We start from the raw sequence: 22,185 nt of genomic DNA, 5'->3' as shown, positions 1-22,185 counted from the left end.
GTGTTATGGTAAAATAGAAGTATGTTCTGATTCTCCTGCTTTTAAACTTTAATAATCCAAACCTTTTTTTGGATGAGCTAGATATAGATCCTTTGACTATAGAGAATAGACAAGTATTATTTTACATAATGGTTATTACATTTTATGATCACAACCTGCATCTTTCACTGCTATTTAAGCAGAGGTTGGCAGACTTTCTTCTGTAAAGGGCCAGATAGTAAATATTTTAGGCTTCTGTGGACCAGAAGGTTTCTATCACAAGTACTCAGCTCTGCTGTTGTAGAGCAAAAGCAGTCATAGGCAATATATAAACAAACGAGCATGGCCATGCTCCAGTAAACTTAATTTGTAAAAGCAGGTGGCTGCCAGGCTATAGTTTGCCAACTACTCATCTAAATATTGATACAGAGGATTCAGATATTCCAAAGCTATAGTTACTGTTTTTGGTAGGTAGATGATGTCCCCCAACTTTTAACTTATAGTTAATAACCCATATAGTAAGAAACATCAGTTATACTTTGGTATATATTTCTTAAATTTCTTAATTAATTAAAGAGGATAAGAAGTAGCATTGCTAAAATCTGGTTTTTCTTTGTGTGCTATATAGAGGATTGGGTTTGTTCAGTCTGAGACATGTCTTCAGTTATACCTGTTTTTTCATGCTAATGTTTCACCCAGTTATGGAACACAAATGTGAACCTTGATGATGTATAACTGTCCATTGGACTGGACTCAGAATCGTTTTGAAAAGAGAATCTTGCCCAGAATATTCCTTTGACTCACCTTTTGTATGACTTCCTATTCAACTGTGTAATCTTGTTGGGATCCTTAATTTTTCCAAGAGAATATCACTTTACTCTCAGCTCAAAAGACTAGTTAAAACATGTGGTTCACTTTTAATAGGCAGTCCCTACTGCCAAGTAAAGTAATACTTGTTATTTCAAACCCACTGCCTCCCAAAATCTTTCAGAAGCTTAGCTGAAATACTATGTAGTATTGCCTGCAGGATGTCCAGCTTGTTTCCTTCTCTAAATGCTCTAAAGTAGGTTAACCTAGAGGAGCGAAAAGTTGTCAATATATCTAGTCTGAATGGTATTCATTCCCTGTAGGGTAGCTTTTACTGAATGGCTCTTTGTTTCGTGATGCCTGCCATCTGTACTAAGGAAGGAACAGTAAGAAACAGCCCTCTGAAACTGATATTTCTCTTGAAAGGATGTTGCTGATGACACTGTTAATTGCCTTTGCATTTTCTTCTTTATGAAGCTTGAACTGGGTGGAGCCCACCGCAGCTCAACGAGGTGTGCCTGCCTCTGTAGACTCCACCTTCTGGGGACAGGGCATAGCTGAACAAAAGGCAGCAGAAACTTCTGCAGACTTAAACGTCCCTGTCTGACAGCTTTGAAGAGAGCAGTGGTTCTCCCAGCACAGAGTTTGAGATCTGAGAATGGACAGACTGCCTCATCAAGTTGGTCCGTGACCCCCGATTAGGCTAACTGGGAGACGCCTCCCAGTAGGGGCCGACTAACACCTCATACAGCCGGGTGCCCCTCTGAGATGAAGCTTCCAGAGAAAGGATCAGGCAGCAACATTTGCTGTTCTGCAATATTTGCTGTTCTGCACCGGGCATATTATTCAACAGTTACCTCTCCTTCCCCTCCAGAAGCATGTAAGAAGTTTTCTCCAGTTGTCACCCTAAGTCTTCTGGAGACAAAACTCATGAAGGTATGGGAGGCTCCCACTAGTTAGGCCCCCAGGAGTTTTTACCTCTTAGGCTAGGTTGCTGTCAGCTCCAGCAATTAGCCAGTTCCCTTTGAAGTATATCTACCCAATGCTGGCTCCAGTAGCGGTTGCTGATCCAGGTAAGTTGTGATTATCTGTATTTGCCCATGGCTCCAGGTTTCATAGGGTTGGCATGTCTTAGGACCTCCATCTTCTGTTGCATATAAGTAGAGTTATTGATGTTCGATTTGTTCAGCTTTTTTCTGGTGGGAGTGGGAGTGATGGCTTTTAAGCGCTTTACAAGTCTGGTTGTAATTTCTGATTTTTTCTTCAAGCCATCAATAAATGTCATATAAATTCTCCATTGTACTGGTAGTTGTTCTCTGGACGCTCCCCACATGAGGTCCTGCATCCCTCTGCTCACCCTACTTCTGACTGGTCACAAGGCCAACTGCGTAGCTGCCATCCTGGGGCTTCCCTTGCCTCCTCTATCATTCTGGATCTCCAGTTTCTCAGATATCAGGTTTTCCTAGTGGTTTTCTCTTTCATTTTAATGTAAGTACTTGTGTCTAGCATGCATCACACGTTTGCAAGTTTCATGGTGGAAAAAAATTTATCCTAACAGTAGTGTGCTCAGATTGTTTTTTCTAGTTTTAATGTTATGAAGTATTTCAGTGACATTCTGAGACCTAACCTTTTCTGTGGAGTTTTCCCCCCACCCCTCTAGAAGCTCTCAGGATCTTTTGCTTATGCCTAGAGTTCTGGCATTCCAGGATGATGTACCGCAGTGTGCTTCATTTTTTGCTTCCATGGGTTAAGCATTTCATCAAGCCATTCATTAGGACACTGTATGTCTTTAAGGCCCAGGATATTTTCTCATAATGATTATTGGATATTTTCTTCCCCTTTGTTTTCTCTGCAGGTGAGAGAAATTGTTTCAATTAGTAGGGATTTATTTTGCCCTTTTCATAGCAAACTGTTATTTGTGTGTGTGTGTGTGTGTGTAAGAGAGAAATACTTACTTGATGTCATGTGGAAATTATTGCCAGGTACCAAATTACAAAACAAACACACAGTTACATCCTGAACCCTGAAAAGATGTCAAAAGAAAGATCCTAAGAGAAGCTCATTCATACCCTCACCAAGTCTCTATACTTTTCTAATGGCTAGTGCCAGAAATGCTAGCAATCCTAAAACTGCTAAAAGAAAGAGAATTGTCATATTAGGTTTTGGATAACAGGTTTCGGGTTCTTCTCATGCTCTTGAGTCTTTGGGACTTGCTGGAATCAGTATACTTCTGCAGGCAGGGGTAAGTGAGATGCATTCCTGTCTTTCAGGAGATGTGGAAGAAGTCTCAGGAGTTTTCAAGGCCACATCCATCAATGCACATTGTGCTTATGGAATCTGTGATGTCACTGCCTCCCCCGATGAAAATCAGCCCTAAATCTGTTTGCCTTTAGGGATTAACACCAGCAGAGGAGCAGTAAAACAACGTGGGATTCTTCTGGCTTCTGGAGCCTCTGCATATGTCAAGACAAAATTGCTTCACCAGTGAATCAGGTCACCCAGCATCTCTAACTATTAAAATTCAGCTTGGTTGGACATAACCTTGGGTTTTATTGATTTGTTGGAGTTTGAAATACTTATTCTAGATACTAATCAGGTTTTCTCATGTTACATGTACTTTCTCCAATTTCGTGCTTTCTCTTAATCTGATGCCCAGTTTTATGTGTGCACAGACTCATTTTTCATATTCATGTAGTCAAAGCCTCAAAAAGTCTCACCCCAATTTCTTCATGAAAACTTCATCAAAGGTTTAATTCAATCCTGTAAGCCTATAATCAAATCCAATCCTTTCCAGAAAAGAAGTTCTTATGTAAGCAAATTCACATATTTCTGTCTTGGTAGAAACCATAAAGAGTCATTGATAATCATTTGTTCAACTGAATACAAAAGATTAATGTCTGGGTACAGACAATCAGTTTCTTATGAAAATGATTTAAGGTTATTTGGCTTCATTGAAAATGGAAAAACATCTTCTTAGGCTTCCCAGAGGAACTTTCACATTTATGGTAGTCTATCAACATTGTATCAGGAATGCTGCTGTACTCCCAGAAGTGGCTGGTGATCACTACAGATCACAAAAGTTGTTTCCAAGCTCAGATTTAGTACAATTTTCTATCTCAATATTATCTTTTATTTATTTGTAATATTTAAAACATTTAAATCCATGTCTGTCATACTTTCTGTGTATTAATTATTTTTAGTAAAATATGATTTTGTTCTTGTTTAAATGTCACCATTATTTTAGATACCAGGGGCACATGTGTAGGATTGTTACATGGGTATATTGGACCCAGGTAGTAGTGGGCATAGTACCCAATAGCTAGTTTTTCAACCCACTCCCTCTTCCTTCCTCTCCCCCTCCTGATAGTCCACAGTGTCTACTGTTCCTCTGTTTATGTCTGTGTGAGCTTACTATTTAGCTGCCACTTCTAAGTGAGAACATTCTGTATTTTGTTTTCTGTTCCTGCGTTAGTTTCCTCCGGATTATAGCCTCCTGCTCTATCCACGTTGTTGCAAAGGATGTGATTTCATTCTTTTTTATGGGTGTGTAGCATTCCATGTTGTGTATATACCACATTTTCTTTCTTTAATCCACCGTTGTTGGGCACCTAGATTGATTCCATGCTTTGCTATTGTCAATAGCCTGGAGATGAACATACTAGTGCTCGTGTCTTTTTGTTATCATGATCTATACTCCTTTGGGTATATACCCAGTAATGAGATTACTGGTTGAATAGCAGCTCTGTTGTAAGTTCTATGAGAAAACTCCAAACTGCTTTCCACAGTGACTGCACTAATTTACATTCACTGCAAAGGTGTATAAGCCTTTTCTCCACAGCCTCATCGGCATCTGTTTCTGACTTTTTAATAATGGCCATTCTGACTGGTGTGAGATGGTATCTCATTGGAGTTTCTATCTGCATTTCTCTGATGATTAGTGATGATGAGCATTTTTTCCTATATTTGCTGGCTGCTTGTGTGTCTTCTTTTGTGAAGTGCCTGTTGATGTCTCTTTGCCCACTTTTTAGTGGGATTATTTGGGGTTTGTCTTCTTGTTGCTTTTTCAAAGTTTCTTATAGATTCTGGACATTAGACATCTGTCAGATGCACAGATTGTGAATATTTTCTCGATTCTGTATGTGGTCTGTTTACTCTGTTGATAATTTCTTTTGCTGTGCAGAACCTCTTTAGTTGAATTAGGTTCCAGTTGTCAATTTTTTATTTTGTTATAGCTGCTTTTGGGGGTTCTTTGCCAAGGGTGATGTTAAGAATGGCCATAAATTCTTTGCCAAGGGTGATGTTAAGAATGGTATTTCCTAGGTTTTCTTCTAGGATTTTTCTACTTTGAGGTTTCCGTATGTAGTGTTTCATTGCAGATGACAACCATCCGGAGACTAATCATTACAAGCCAAGAAAGGGAATTTATTGTTTGCCAGAAAAAACATCCAACACAAAAAAATTAGCAAAAGAGATTCCTGAGTGTCCCTTTCTGTAAAGCATGTGGCATTGTTCTCTGCAGAGTTCAGCAAACGTTTTTCCATAAAGGGCTAGAGAGATATTAAATATTGTAGGTTTCTAAGCCAAGAGGCAGAAACCATGGTATTATGTAGGTGCACATGTAACCAAGGAGAAAACAAATTTCTATACCATTTTCGTTAATGAGATCCTAAGTTAACAATAGTAACTGAGTAGAACCTCTCAGGTGTTAAATGTTCTTTGCATTGAGAGCCTAGATCTGCTCACGTAGGCTCCCTGGTGCAGCCCTCCCTTCCCTCCCCACATGCCATTTCCTCCCTGCGTCCTTCAGATGAAGAGTTCCATACAAAAGACCTACTCCCCTGAGAAGCAGTGAAGTGGTCCTGGGGCCCACCAAGGCCACACAAATCAAGGAGTGGGTGACCTCACCCAGCTGATTTTGAGATCACCTTTGTAAAATGACATCTTGCTGGGAGATGGTCATCAGACATAAGGCCATGGATGTGGCTGTCGGAGGAGGTGAGAGGAGAGATGCCCAGGGGGAGAAGTGGCCAAGCACCGACACCTCTGCATCCAGCCTCACAAAAGACTCAAGGGGATGCAGAAATGGAGATGGGGGAATGGAAACCTCTTTCAAGCAAGGCTTTGAGGCCTGGAACTGATCTCTCTTCTTCCTCCTGCAACCTACCACACCTGCAGTTTTCTCACCTCAGTTGATGGAAACTCCGTCCTTACATGCACTCAATCCAGAAATCTTAGAATTTTCTTTGAGTGCTGATCTGTCTCTCACACCATATAGCTGATTAGCCAAGAACTTACGTTATCCCGAACAGTCAGGTGTGGACCTTAATCCATACCACCCTTTTCTCCCTAGTTTAGGAACCTTGGTAAGTCATTCTCCTGATAAAGACTATAGGATTTTCTTGAAATTGCATAATTTCAGTCCTTCCTAAATTCATGACTCATTTAAGAGCACTGTTTTGTTTGCTACCATTTTCCCCTATTTTTATTTCATACCTGTTTGATCTGCACTCTTTCCTATATGGCATGCAAACCAGCTCAGGTGTGCTTTCCTAATAATAGAATTAACAATAATAGCAGCCTTGGTAACAGCTTATTTCTGGCCGCACCACCAGGCAAATGTCACAGGATTTAATCGGTAGAGGATCTTAGGATCATCTGTATTGCTTGATGTTATAGACTGAAGTGTTTCCCTGTGAATTCATATGTTGAAAGCTTAACCTCCAAGTTGACTGTATTTTGAGGTAGGATTTTTAATGTGGTAATTAATGTTAATGAGGTCATACAAGTGGGGTCCTCATCTGGTAGGAATGGTGTCCATATAGGAAGAGGAAGGGCATCAAAGAATCTCTCTCCACGCAGCCACTGAGGAAAGACTATGGGAGGACATAGCACGAAAGTGGCTTTCTGCAAGCCAGGAAGAGAGGCCTCCCCAGAAACCAATCCTGCCAGCACATCTAAGCTCACAAAAGACTCAAGGAGAACTTCTGGCCCCCAGAACTCTGAGAGAATGTCTATTGTTAAGTCACCCAACCTTTGTTATCTTTCTGTGGCAGCCTGAGCTGACTAATACCCTTGGTAGGTGGGTGGTATTCACCTAACTGGGCTACATGATGTGAAGTTAAAGGACCTTTAGCAATAGGCACCATCTGATTTCATTGTATAGATATTGTGTCTTTTGCATTGATATTGCCTCTCTTAGTTGTATGTATGTTGATGCATGGGGCTAGGATTACAAGACCAGTCAAAACAGGAAGAAAGAAAAGGAAGGTGGGAAAAATATCAAGTTCCATAATTGCATCCTCTACCCACATCCTGTCCTTAGAATCTTTTCTGCTGGAGGCTGCACCTGTGTACCCTCAAATTCAGTCTGAGCACACAATCATGTATACAACCAAGGCAACTTTTCCAATTTTGCCTATCATCTGCTTGGAGAAAAAAATACTTCAATCACCAATTTGAATATTCATTGAGATAACTGTTCTGAGGTTGATAAAAAATGTGGCATCTCCCTGTATTGTTGCCTTCTCCTGGGCCAACAATGTTGTCTGTACTCTGCTGGTCCGCATTTGACCACAAACTGGAGTCCCAGCAAATTTTAGCCTCTTGGGAAGCTTATTTTAAGATAGTCCCTATCTCAAACTTGTTTTAAGACTAGTATGCTGATTGAGAAGAAGGAGTCTCGTTGTAAAAATTTAACTAGAGCTGGCGTGAACCTGGGAGGTGGAGCTTGCGGTGAGCCTAAATCGTGCCACTGTACTCCAGCCTGGGTGACAGAGTGAGACTCCGTCTCAAAAAAAAAAAAAAAAAAAAAAAATTTAACTAGAGCTGCGGGTGACAGTTGTGAGTTTCAGTACAGGTGTGGGTCCAGGTTTCCCTTGAGCACCAAATGAATATGCTCCTTCGCTGGGATCTTCAAGGTGCTCATTATTTCTATCTCATAGCCTCAAAAGAAGTGATCAGCTAACAGAATTTGTGTACTATCCTGAGGAGAAATTAGTGTAGAAATAGAGAAAATAAAGAATTTATAAAATAGATTCTACAGTTGTTGAAGACGTAGAAAGCTGCAAGAGACAGTTGTTCCACTCTAATGACAAGAGAAAGCTGTATGGTCTGCAAAATCTTATGTGTTTTGATGCCACCAGAGAGCTGAAGTTTGAAGGCCACTAGATTAACTGAAGTCCAAAGCATGAGAACCCCCACTAAAGAAGGACAAACACATGAACCAGTTTCCTCCCAGATAATGGAAGAAAAAGATGGCAGCCATAAATGTTGGTTGGAGAAAATCACTGAAGTTTTCATCATTTCTTAAAGGCCAAATGTGAACTATTGTGACAGCTTAGAATCTATGCGAGTCCCAGATACATAGCGTGTTTTTGCCCATTTGCCAAGTCTTTTCCTCCCACATTTCCTGAGTGCTGACAAGAAACATGTGGCAGGGAAAGAATTTCTTGAGCTTCCCTCAGTGGTGTAGGCATATAGGTCATGATCGGCCACCACCAGAGCACAGACACAAAACCTAGTTGCTTCTCTCACATGAAACAAAAGGCATCTGCCACTGATGTTGGAGGAAGGAACCCTTCCTACCCTTGGTCCCAGGTATAGGTCACCTGCTGAGTAGAGTTAGACACAAAAGCTACATATACTAGACAAGGAGAGTAGAGTTGCTCTTTCCCAAGACTTACCATCATTGAAAGGTAGAGTTCCACCACCCCAAGGGGATGTCACAGGCACACTAGGACTCAGGCACCCATGGCCTGAGGTTTGGTACACATTCAATGCAATCAGTAACTTCAGTTGGTTTTGACCAATCATTTGAATTGGTTGCAGACCCTTTCCTTTAATGAAGAAAAACTCTGATATGGGTACAAAGTTTCCATGTTCGGGACAGATTGGCCTTGTCCTTTAGGAAATTATATGAATTGGGATTTCTCTCAACCTAGTTGTGTTTACCATTATTAAAATTAAGCGACATTCACTTGGATTAAGTGGTGATGAAAAAAATGATGTGAGACTTTCTGGTGATTTTTGAACCCAAGCCTTGTATCACTGTTAGGCCTTCATGTGTGTACTTGAAAACAAAACATGTACAAATATTGCACTGGTTTGAAGATTTTAGTGGTGAAAGTGACCTAATCAGTAATCAGTAGAAACCAGTCTTGGAAATATGTGGTTATGCTCTTTTAAAATAGCTGAAAAGAGGGCCTGGTGTGGTGGCTCATGCCTGTAATCCCAGCATTTTGGGCGGCCAAGGCGGGCAGATCACCTGAGGCCAGAAGTTTGAGACCAGCCTGGCCAACACCCGCCAAACGCCATCTCTACTAAAAATACAAAAATTAGCTGGGGGTGGCAGTGTGCGCCAGTAATCCCAGCTACTCGGGAGGCTGAAGCATGAGAATCACTTGAACCTGGTAGGTGGGGGTAGAGGTTGCAGTGAGCCAAGATCCTGCTACTGCACTCCAACCTGGACAACAGAGGGAGACTTTGTCTCAAAATAAATAAATAAATAAATAAATAACATAGCTGAAAAAATTACTGTGTGTTTACTCTCACTTTGTCCTTGTTTTGTTGTATGGTGTTTAAAGAAAAGGAGATTATTTATCCCCATACTAAATTTCTAAAACTGTTCTTTGCATTTACTGTTTTGTTAAATGATGGAGAGAAATGTTAATTGTCTTACTTTGATAAATTTGGCATAGGCCCCATCATGTGTTTTATGCTTTTGGTCATGGTTCTGTGATTAGATGCTGGCAGTTAGGTACATGCAGGGAGTATCCTAACCAATTTAATGCAGTGGTTGGAAGTGCTGCAGGCAGTAACTACTGGACACCAAATCACAGTGTTTTCATTTGTGACATGTAAGAGAGAAATAGGACTTCCTGCAGTACCAACGTCATATTAACTAATCCTTGTGCTTTTAGCTTACAGGGCTTTGACTCCTGGGTCTGAAAAAAGGCACCTACTCCTGCTAAATCTTGAACATTGATGCCAATCAATGCCTTGTGTTCAGACCCTGGAGATGACAACCAAAATGAACTGCTTTCATGAGACACAAAAGCAGAAACTGAAACCATTCAATCCGTCTAGGCCCAACAATCCCACATGCACCTCTCTTCTGCCTCATGCCCCCCTCTTCATCTAGGCAGAAGAGGTGGGCACATGAGATTTGTAAGGTCGGAGTTTGAGGAATAAGTTTAGTTCAGAGATTTTCTCTTCTTTAGTTTTCCCTTTCTTTCCTTTCTTTTCTTTCCTTTTCTTTTCTTCTTTCTTTCTTTTTTTTGTTTTTTCTTTTTTTTGTGTTTTTGGTAGAGACAGGGTTTCACTACATAGCAAAGATGTAAAAGCCAGCCAGGCTCACAATAGCATCAAGAAATATAAACTACGTAGAAAAGATGTGAAAGCCAGCCAGGCTCGGCTTCAAATCCCAGCACTTTGGAAGGCTGTGGCAGGAGAGTTGCTTGAGCTCAGATGCTTGAAACTAGCCTAGGCAACATAGTGAGAACTCATGTCTACTGAAAATCAGAAAAATTATCCGGGTGTGGTGGTGTGAGCATGTGGTCCCAGGAACTCAGTGGATGAGGCCCTAGGATGTCATAGACCTGAGAATTCCATGCTGCGGTGAGCTGTGATCGTGCCAGTGTACTCCAGCCTGGGTGAAAGAGTGAGATCCTGTCTAGAAACAAAACCAAAAAAAATGTGAAAGCCTGTATATTGAAGACTACCAAGTATTGCTGAGAGCAGTTAAACACCTTTGGAATAGAGAGTGTTCCTTCTTGCATTTCAAGATTGCTTTTGTTTTGGGGGGACACTTGCTATTTTTTAGGAATATGAAGTTCTTAGCCATTCCTGTGAAAAAGACCGCGTTTTGATAGGATCGTATTGAATCTGTGGATTGCTTTGAGTTGTATTTTTATCTTAACCATGTTACAGCTTCCAACCCATGAACACAAGATGTCTTTCCATTTATTTAGGTCTTTCTTAATCTCCATGAGCAATGTTCTGTAGTTGTCTGTGTACAAGTACTGCACCTTCTTGAACAAATTTATTCCCAGGCATATTATTCTTACAGGTGCTATTATAAATGAAATCATTGTGTCAATTTTCTTCTCAGATTGTTCACTGCTAACACAACTGTTTATTTGCTGAAAGTTTGCTGAATTAGCTTCCCAACTCTAGTAGTGTGTATGTGTGTGTGTGTGTGTGTCTGGTGTTTGTGTGCATGTATGTGTGTTTGCATTTGTATTATTTGGGATTTTCTATATATGGGATCATGCCATCTGCAAATGGAGATAATTTTGTTTTCTTTTCAAAAATATTTTTTCTCATGTTTATTTTTGAAAGCTAATTTGGCCAGGTGTAGAATTGTAGGCAACAGTTTTTCTTTTTTTAAGTACTTTAAAACTATTGCAAACTTCTTGTTTGTAAAGTTTCCTATGAGAATTCTTATGCCATCCTTATATTTAGTCCTCAGTATGTAACATGTTGTTTCCCTCTTTATTCCTTTTAGGATTTCCTCCTTATCACTGGTTTTGATGGATTTGATTAAGATGTTCCTTGGTGAAGTTTTCTTCATGTTTCTTGTTCTTAGGATCATCATATTTCTGTAATATTTGAAGTTTATGGTTTCCATGAAGCTCCTTAATCTTTCATCCAGTATGTTTTAAATATTTTTGCCTCTCTTCTCCACTACACACCCTTCAGGGATTCCATTTAGCCCTATACTAGGGTGTTTAAAGTTTTTATGCTGATGGTCCTTTTATGTTTTCCAGTCATTTGTTACTGTGTGTTTCATTTATGTTAGTTTCAACTTCTATTCCTTCTAGCTCAATAATCTTCTCTTCTGCAATGTTTAATCCAGTCCCTTCTTCCATTTCGGACTGTAAATCATAGTTTTTATCTACAGAATCTGATATTTAAAAAATCTTCAACCTCTCCATTTAATTAAAATACAGTTATACTAACTGCTCTAATGTCCTTTTCTTCTATTTCCAACATGTGTGTCAATTTCAACTAGATTATTAGATTCTTCATTATGTGTCATGTTTTCCTGCTTCTTTGGCTGCTTGATATTCTTTTATTTTATTATATTTTTTGGGATGGAGTTTCACTCTTGTTGCCCAGGCTGGAGTGCAATGGTGTGATCTCAGCTCACTGCAACCTCTGCCTCCCGGGTACAAGCGATTCTCCAGGTGCAAATGATTCTGTATCTGGGCAAGTAATTGACTTTCACTGGGATTTTTTTTTTTTCCACATCTAGAAACTTAAGTTGGCAATTAACTTTCTCAAATAAGTTATGTGAGAATTAATGAGACCTAAAAATTGCATCTTTAATATGATAGCTAACCTTTATTAGTTATAGTGTTCATTCTGGGTCAGGTACTGTTTTAAAATCTTAATGGATATTAACTCATTGAATCCTCACAAGTCCATGAGGCACATTCTATTATCCCTGTTTTATAGAGGAGGAAACAGATTTCTGAAGCTAAGTAACTTGTCCAAGCTAACATAGCTAATAAGTAGCAGATCCAGTATCAACCTAGGCAGTATGGCTCCTCCATTTCCTCCACCGTGTGCTGTCGGTTAGTACAGAAATAGAAACCATCACTATGATAGCAAATATAGTGTTTAGTATTCCTTTTAGCTTATCATTTTATGCTTCCCCCTATAAAGTTACACTGGGGAGAAAACAAATAAATGAACTGAGTGTCCATTTATCCTCATCTAACATTAATTGTTACATGCCCTGAACAAATAGGAAAAAGACTTATTTCAGAAAACAATATGTATATAAGTGGCCACCAGAGATAGTTTTCTGTATTGTTTGTATTCATTCCTGGGACATGTATTTAGAGACTTCTGTGTTCCAGGCCTGTGCTAGATCTGGTAAAACAAAAATGAGTAAAACGTGATACTTATTCTCAAGAATCTCACACCTCTTTCTTCTATGATAGATTCTTATAAGCCGTTTGATATTTAGTAGAGGCAGTTCTTTCCTCCAGAAACTTACAGTGTCCTTTCTGCATTAGGATCTTAGTGCAACATTGCTCTGCAAACTTGGACCAGGGCAGAGTGAGATAGCAGAGGAGCTGTGCCAGCGTCTACAGTGAAAGGAAAGGATGCTGCAGGACCTTCTAAGTGATCGAAACAAACAAGTGGTGGAACATGAAATGGAGATTCAAGGCCTGCTTCAGTCTGTGAGCATCAGGGAGCAGGAAAGCCAAGTAAGGATTAATGCACAGGTCAGAAAAGTATCATGTAGTGCATTTATAGTCTGCAAATAGGAAGCATTTGCAGACTATAGATGTGTGTATATTTATATATTTTACAGTCAACTCTGTTAGTTTCTTTCCTTCTATTTATTACCTAGACCACAGTTTTATTTATTTATTTACTTATTTAGAGGTGGGGGTCTCGCTGTGTTGCACAGGCTGGTCTCGAACTCCTGGGCTCAAGCAATCATCCTGCCTTGGCTTCCCAAAGTGCTAGGATTATAGGTGTGAGCTGTTGAATCCTGGCCTTAGACCACAGTTTTACATTAATCATCAAAGTATGAAACATTTCTTGAAAACCTTGCATTTGGAAGGGTGCCTAAACAAAACATGTATCCATTAACTTCATTACATACATTTTCTTTTCCTTAATAATCTGATCATTTTGAGAGAAAGGAGTAGGGGTTGTGAGTGTTTTGATTTTGAATCTAAATTATTAAGACTTGAGTGATATTTTGCATTTCCAGTCAAGGTATGGGAAAACTTAACATGTTTACTTTTAGTTTTTGTAAAATCTGAGTTGTCTTAAGAGGAAAAAAAGATTGCATTTTTCAGAGGTCATGGTGAGAATAAACAATCTCATAATAATATGGGGTATGTTAATTTCACAATAAGAAGTACATTTTTTTTTTTTTTTTGAGAAGAGAGAAGATGGTGCAAGCCTTAACGGAAAGAAATTCAGAATTACAGGCCCTGCACCAATATTTAGGAGGGAGAGACTCCCTGATGTCCCAAGTACCCATCTCTAATCAACATGCTGAAGTTACCTCCATTGGCTTCCCCTCTTGGAGAACAGACTGATCTAATAAGAATTATAGACTTAGATAATTCATACTGATTCCATTTCCTTTTTACATTCGAGGTGTAAGTTTGATAATTTTAATACCAAATTCTGAGAATATTCTCAGTACTGTCATGTGGTCATAGTTCCTGCATCTTCCTAAGTCCCCCAACTTTTCCAGTTTTTTAGGGTTCAATGCAGATACCTTCCAGAGATGATAGCACTTCATTGACTGCCAAAGAGGATGTCAGCATACCCAGATCCACATTAGGTAAGTATCAAATTTCATTTCATTAAGGGACTTTGTTTTTGTCTTGTTTTTCCTTCTAGTAATCTCCCTCTCTATAGGTTTGGCCAAGACTCTTTTCTCTTCCTACCTTAATGGAACAATTAAGTTTGGAATTCCTCTGAAAGGCTGAAGAACTGTCCTCACCTTATGTTGAATTGAGGTCATTGCTCTGGGTTCACAATTTGGCCCAGAGAAACTCTATCCTTATTCTCCTTTTCAGATAGCTTTGTAGGGATTCAGAAATGCAGGAGGTAGTGGTTCCAATCCTGCACAGCAGGGCCATGAGCTGACACCTTTTCCTGGGTATCTTTCAAGTCTGGGGCCACTCATTGTAACTTGACATCACCTACATTAAACCGTTAGGAAGGGTAGGCAGTGTACATTGAGTTGTTTGCCAAGCCTGGCCCCATTCAGGGAATGGTTTAGAAAAGTCTTACAAGTAGTCATTCTCTAGTAGGAAAGCTTTACACTAATCAAAGAGTAAAAGAATGTTGAATTTGTTTTATTTATTCTTTATTTGCCTTTTTTTAAAAGTGTACTTTTCCCTAAAGTTTTTTATTTTGGAAATTTCAAACCTACAGGAAAGTGGCAAAAATAGTATAGTGAATACTCATAGACATTTTTATTCAGACTTACCATTTATTAACATTCTGCCACATTTGCCTTTTTTCTTTCTGTTACACACACATATGTAGTTGTAATGTATTTTCTGAACCATTGGGGAATTTCTTACAGAAATCATGACACTTTATTCCTGAATACTTCAGTAAGTATTGCCTAAGAAGAAGGGCATTGTCCTACATAGCTACAATATAATTATCACACTCAGAAAACTTAACCTTGATGTAGGCTTAGTATCTAATATACAGTCCACATTCAGAGTTCCTGTTGTCCCCATAATGTTCTGTATAGCTACTTTGGTTTCCCCCAACCCACGGGTTATGCATTGTGCTTAGTTGTCATGTCTCTTAGTCTCTAATCTAGAACAATTGTCTAGCTTTTTTTTTCTTTAGTGAGATTGGCATTTTTTTTTTCTCTCTTGTTAGCTGGATATATTTGTTTTCTTTTCTTTTCTTTTTTTGTCACAGAACACCGTTTGCAGTAGAGGAAACTGGCATTGCAGTCTGGTGGTATAATGGCTTATTCACATATAACAGTACATGTTCATCCTTTAGCACAAAAAGTTCTAATGGCGCATACCCTATTAAAATTCTGGACATCCCCAGTATTATCTCTGTCTGTTTTTCTTTGTCATCTTTTTTTTTTTTTTAAAATAAACATTTTCAAGGTTTGTCCAAAAGAAGGCCATATAGGTTCTTGGCTAGCAGAAGAAAGTTCAGAACAGCTGTTGCACACTTGGACTGTCACCTTCTCCAGGCTGGCAGTTGATATCTTATATTTTTTCCAACTCATTTTTATTAAAAAAAATTTTTAAATGTTCCAACTATCAGTTTTACAAAATCTCTAAGAGAAACACAAGAGCAAGGTGCTGAGGTAAAAAAACACCTGAGGTAGCTTTTTCTGTGTGTTTTTCTCATTAAAAATATCTGTAAATTTAATGCCCTGGACCAGCAACCTTGGTAAATTTCTACTTTCCTCCACATTTTTTCTTAAAGAAAGAAATCATTTTGCTGAATACTGATGGCTTATACACCAAAATGCAAAAAGACGAAATACATTCTTTCATTGTGGAATTTTTTCTTTGTTTGGTTGATTGGTTGGTTTGATGGGTTCCTGTTTTCCTCTTCCAAAACGCTAGGACATGTACCATTGACTCTTGTTCTTTTGAGTAACCAAGTGTAAGTTGAGGCTGGTTTGTGTGTTTCGCTTTTGTTCCTTTCGTGTGATGTGATACTCAGAGCACTGCTTTGCCTGGGAGTGGGTGGGGTGCGTAGATACGGGATTGAGGTGGAGGGATGAGGGAATTCAAAAGAATGGAGATGGAGAAGAAGAGGAGGGGAGGGAGGGCAGAGAGAAACAGAGAGAGACGGAGAATTATATAGCAGTATGCAAAAATCCAGTTTAAAACCTGTGAAGCAAAGAGAAATGGGTGTATGAACTAGACAGGCATGAGGAGTGACAGAGTTTCCTCTTCAAGGAGATGGTATCCCTTCTGTTGACATACACAGGTGATCCAGAACTGCTGTGAGTGTCCTTCCCTGGAGATTTCCCTCTGGGTGAATTTTGTGTGGGTGGCCTCAAAGCTCCTCTCTATACCGTGAGACCTCCCAAAGAAAGACTTTAAAGTCTAGAAAAGCCTGCTTTCTCTTTAAAAAGAAAAAAAAAATTAATGATTGATTCAAAATTGAAGTCAGTTGAGTTATTTGATATATTATTTCTAAAATATATTACTGCTGCAGGCACCCTGTATAACCAACAGGCCACATATCTTAACATCTTCTCTTTCTAATATGTACACACATGTACAGAGACGATTTGCCACAGGAAAAGGGTGTGCATTTTGCTTGGCTTTGAACAAATTCACCTATGTTAGTTCAACTAAAAGGGATAGCGTTGTGGGAGTTAAGGAGAGATCTGAGTGGATGGTGAAGTGGATGGCTGAAGCCTGCAGAAGCCCTGGGGGGCGGGAGGCGGGCCCAGTGGTTTTGGCAAACCTGGCTGACCTTCCCCACCCCTCTTCGGCCCCTGGAATTCTCAGGGCCTCTGAAGAGTCCCTGGTCGCCTCCGCAGACTTCTCATTCCTCAGATGGTCTTTGGTTTGCTCCCGATCTGGCTGGCTGTGTTTCGTCTCGTTCTGTCAGGTGTTGGAAGGGCTCCATTCATCCGTCATTTTGCTGGTGCCTGTGGGAGCCTCACTTGCTGCGCTGTGAGGCGACTCCCTGAGGGTATTTCTGCTCCTGCTGCTTCACCTGCTGTACAGTTTCCCTGATCTTGTGCTGTGCAGTCTGGCTAGCAAAGAAGTGTCCAATAATTCTGACGATCACTTCCTCATTTTCATCTGGCGTTTGGTCACGAGGCACGATGACTTTTGCACTGGTTAAGTTCTGCAGTTCATTCACGGTCTTGCCACGTTTGCCAGTTGTGGAAGAGGGCACTCCAATATGGGCTTCCAGCTTCACTTCTTTGGGGTTAAAGAAGTTTTCTTCTTTCACTTTCCCAAAGATCCCAGTTCTGGGCCTTGAACTGGGCTTCCGGTGGCCGGGTGACGACGACCATCCTTTCGTTGACGTCTGGGCCTTCCGCAGGGGCGATCTTGATGGAGGCTGCGGCGAATCTCGCCAGCTGTTTGATGTGTGCCCCCTTCTTCCCAATGATGGCACCCACAGCCTGGGTTGGGATGAAGAGATTCACAGTCTCCTGCTCTGGATGAGTGATGATGCGGGAACAGGCGAAACTGGTGATGGGGGTACAAGCTGGAGAAGTATCCGGAGTGCGTATTAACAGCCAACATATCATTTCCAAAGGTCTTACGCAGCTTCTTCATAATCTCTATCTCAGCACTGGCACAGGCCTCAACTGTGCCCTTCACAGTGATGGTTCTTTCCTGGTTGTATATGCTCAAATCCTGCAAAGATGAGATTGCTGTCTTGGTCCCTGTTTCATGTTCAATTTTCTTCAAATTTCTGCCTTCTTTTCCAGTCAGTCTTTCAACCAAGCCATTGTGGGCCAAGATTTTCAGAGGAATCTCTTCGGCTAGTTTGTTCTCATCTGCCTCTTTCTGCATGATTTCAAGAATCATGTGGCATGCTTCAGAAGTCCCCCCTGGGGTGGCATGGATGGTGACAGGCTTCTCTGCAGGTCCAGGGTTCTCTTTTCTATGGATGTCTACCTGGGACTGGGTCTGCTTAGTGATATTCTTTATGGTCAAGCCCTCCTTTCTGATGATGGCACCAACAAACAGGGTGGGGACCAGGATCCACAGCAGAAAATCAATCTGTCTGGCCTGAGAAACGCCCCCAGGGGCGTGGCCTTGCTCCCTGGGAAGAGTGGTCCCCACGCCGGGCTCGCTGAGGGGGCGAAGGGGAGCTCACCTCTTCATCTGGGATGTGGGAAATCTTGAAGGGCTAGTTCTCAAACTGATGCCCGCTTAGCTTCTGCATGGCTATTTTCTTCTCTTGTTGCATATGTGACGTTGACAACAGTGGTTTCTGTGTCTGTGTTGACTTGTTCCACATTCTCCACCGTTCCATATTGAGCCAAAAGTCCATCCAACACCTCCCAGGGGAGGTGAGGAGGGATGTTTCGAATCTGAATTTTCCTGCTCCTTAGCTTTTTAGAGACTGAGTAATCAACTTCCGTGATTTTCCCATACAATTCCGCTTGACCCGGGAAGGTCTCGATGGCGCGGATGGCCCAGTTCTGGTCGGGATAGTCCACGAAGGCATAGCTGGGCTTGAGCAGGACCTGTCCCACGGGGGGCAGCTTCCTGTCCCCAAAGAGCTGCCAGAGGTTGTCGGCGGTGACGGCAGGGCTCAGGTTCCTGATCTAAAGCTTGTTCATCATCCATCTCTTCCCTGAGAGCCCGCGGCTCCCCCCGCCTGGTACCCGGCGCTCCTCTCCTCCTCCTCTGCCCTCCTCTCCTCCTCCTCTGCCCTCCTCTCCTCCACTGCCCCCATCTCTCCTCCTCCTCCTCCGCCAGCCCTCACCGCCCTCCGCCCTCCTGCTACCCACCTGCATTCTCAGCTTGGCTTCCCCCACCGCGGCCACCCGGCCCTGCCTGGGGGCAGAGACCGAGATTGGCATTTTTGAAGAATCCAGGCCAGATAATATTCTTCCATTTAGCTGTGATTGTTTCCTCATGGTTAGATTAGAGTTAAACATTTTTGGCAGGAATACCATATGAATGACATCTATCTTTCCTTCCTTCCTTCCTGCCTTCCTGCCTGCCTGCCTGCCTGCCTGCCTCCCGGTTTCAAGCGATCTTCCCGCCTCAGCCTCCCAAGTAGCTGGAGCTACAGGCATGCACTACCATGCCTGGCTAGTTTTTTTCTATTTTTTTCTTAGAGACAGGGTTTTGCCATGTTGGCCAGGCTGGTCTAGAACTCCTAGCCTCAAGTGATCCACCTACCTCAGCCTCCTAAAGTGCTGGGATTACAAGCGTGAGCCACCGCCTGTGGCCTGGATGACATCTTTTTTAGTGCATCACATCATTGCATGATAATCAGTTTGTGTCATCCTTGGTGATATTAAATTTAATCATTTGGTTAAGGTTGTTGCTGCCAGATCTCTCCATTGTAAAAGGTTTATTTACCCCTTAGTATATAAGTGATCTGCTGGCTGAATGTAAACTACGTTGGTAGTTTAAAAATAGTGATTTTCAGGGTTGGGCGCGGTGGCTCATGCCTATATCCCAGCACTTTGGGAGGCTGAGGCGGGCAGATCACGAGCTCAGGAGTTTGAGACCAGCCTGGCCAACATGGTGAAACCCTGTCTCTACTAAAAAACACAAAAATTAGTGGGGGCTTGGTGGTGCATGCCTATAATCCCAGCTACTCAGGAGGCTGAGGCAGGAGAATTGCTTGAACCTGGAAAGCGGAGAGATTGCCCCACTGCACTCCAGCCTGGAGGACAGAGCAAGACTCAGTCTCAAAAAAAAAAAAAAAAAATTATGATTTTCTATTTGTAAAATTTCTTCTTTGTTTATTTGTGGGTGTTATTTATAAAGAAGAGCTGTCCTTTCCTTATTTCTATACCCCATTTGTTTTATCAATATGGAGTTTTAAAGATCATTATATTATTGATTTTGGTCATTATTTCCTTTAATGCTCAAATTAACCCATATTTGGTCAGTGGGAGCCTCATCAAGCTGTTTCTCTGACCCTTTGCCATATGCCCATCAGTTTTTTTTTTTTTTTTTTTTAGCATAGTTTCATAGTTTCTGGCACAATAAGATGTTCTATGATTACCTTTTGCTTTACCTGCCTCAGTCCCAGAATCAGCCATTATCCTAAAGAGCTCCCTGGTTCCTTTGGTGGGTAATGGCATTCAGAAACTATGATCTGGACACAAGATGTGTTTGTTGCTACATGAATGCCTTTTGCTTCTAGGCCGTTTTAAGAGAACAGAGCTAGCAATGAATGTTCTTAAGTATGTATGTGCGTATTTGTATACATAATGAAGATTTGAAGATTTGATACTGACTTCTGTAATTCCAATTTAACAATATAGGTTCTTTTTTCCCTCATTTCATATTTGTATCTCCTTGAGAGCCCTGGTTACTTATAGCATCAATATGTTTCAAAATATTTACACATTTGCAGAATACTATAATATGCAAAAGTAGTTTCAGAATTGCTACATAAATACCACCATCAACAATAAATGTATTAAGTAATGTTTAAGGTTTTTTTGTAATTCTTTTTATCCTTAGGATATTTTGCACTGACAGTGTTCAGTTAGAGTAGTGAGTTCAAAAATTATTTGGATTACTTTTTTTATTATCTTCTGGGTAGTTTTATTATCTATTTGCTATATAGATTTATTTATTTATATTAGTATTCCATTTTAGATGTTTTCTCTCCCATTCATTGTCAAGCTGACTTACACATTAAAAATTAAACATTTGCACAGTTCAAAACTCCAGTATATAAAACAATATACTCAGATGTCCCATATTTCCCTATCCCTTCTCTCCTGTTTCAACTCATCTCCTTCAGGTAATCAGTTTCATTTCTGGGTTATTCTTCCTGTATATGTTTTTGCAAAAATAAGCAAATGAATCATTTGTGTATATGTGATGTATATCTGTACATTCTTATTTTCCCTCTTTCCTAATATAAAACCTACTACCTTAGATGTATTCTTAAGCATATAGCTTGTTTTACTTAACATATTCTTCGAATCTCAAAATCACTCCATGAAAGTTCATAAAGATCATCCTTATTCATTTTTTACAGCAGTATATAGTGCCATCTGTGAATATACTATAGTTTATTCAGTATTTTCTTTATCACATTTAGAATTATTGGCAGTATTTTGCTATGATAAATAATGCTACAAAGAACAATCTGTGTGTATGTTTTCTTTTTTCTTATTATTGGAATGTGTCCTCTGTAAATTACTCAAAGGAGGCAGCAGATACCACATTATGTTGATAGCAATTAAAACTAGTGCTATATTTTCATTTTAGGAAACTTGGACACAGTTAAAGGGCTGGTGGAAAAAGAACTGAGTAATGCCAAAGCGGAACTTGAACTCATGGCTAAAAAAGAAAGAGAAAGTCAGGTGAGTTTTCTAGTCAAGTCTTAATTTCTAAATCCCTATTATTTTTTCTTTCAAAATAGTTTATATTTAAAAGCATATAATTCTCCAAGTATAATATCTGAGTCCAAATGCCAGGTATGACTTTTTTCTTTTTGGAGATAAGTTATTTTATATATACATTATCTCAAAAAGATGCTCCTGTTTTTAGATTGGGACCATTAAAACTTATTAAGTGCTGGAAAAACGTAACCCTCTCTCCCCATTGCTAACTGGAATAAAATAATTGTAAAGGCCAGGTGCAGTGGCTCATGCCTGTAATCCCAGCACTTTGGGAGGCCGAGGTGGGTGGATCACTTGAGGTCAGGAGTTCAAGACCAGCCTGGCCAATGTGATGAAACCCCATCTCTACTAAAGATACAAAAATTAGCCGGGTGTAGTGGGGGTACCTGTAATCCCAGCTACTTGGGAGCCTCAGGCAGGAGAATCGCTTGAACCCGGGAGGTGTAGGTTGCAGTGAGCCGAGATCGTGCCATCACACTCCAGCCTGGGCAACAAGAGCAAAACTCTGCCTCCAAGATAATAATAATAATAATAATAATTTTAAAGCACTAGTGAAAAAAGGAAGTGTTGTGTGATTGCTGCTTAGAGTTATGACATTAGACCCATGAAGTTTGTTTTAGAAACATTAAACAAGAGAAATTTGAGTATAATCAGTGTTTATCGAGTATTCATGTGCAATGTACTGTGCTAGTGTTAATTTAAATTAACACTAATTCTCACAACTCTACACAAAGTAAGTGGTGTCAGCCCAATTATTATAGACAAAGAAGCTGAAACACTGATTTCTCTTTTAAAATGGGAGTGGAGAATAGTCATGTAACTAATAAATGCCAGAGCTG

The 22,185-nt window shown here is 40.4% G+C and overlaps 1 protein-coding gene and 2 pseudogenes across 1 annotated transcript in view; 1 reads left to right on the top strand and 2 right to left on the bottom strand.

The window, feature by feature from the left end:
- Positions 1-22,185, bottom strand: part of LOC129015142 (neuroblastoma breakpoint family member 11-like) — a 2,260,169-nt gene that overhangs the window by 1,898,500 nt on the left and 339,484 nt on the right.
- Positions 10,027-22,185, top strand: part of LOC129015470 (myomegalin-like) — a 73,708-nt pseudogene continuing 61,549 nt past the window's right edge.
- Positions 16,852-18,586, bottom strand: LOC129015198 (insulin-like growth factor 2 mRNA-binding protein 2; annotated as a pseudogene).

Source organism: Pongo pygmaeus, chromosome 1 (genome assembly GCF_028885625.2).
Source record: "Pongo pygmaeus isolate AG05252 chromosome 1, NHGRI_mPonPyg2-v2.0_pri, whole genome shotgun sequence".
Classification (NCBI taxonomy): domain Eukaryota; kingdom Metazoa; phylum Chordata; class Mammalia; order Primates; family Hominidae; genus Pongo; species Pongo pygmaeus.
The sequence above is the reverse complement of the archived record's forward strand: the minus strand, read 5'-3'. Positions and strand labels throughout refer to the sequence as shown.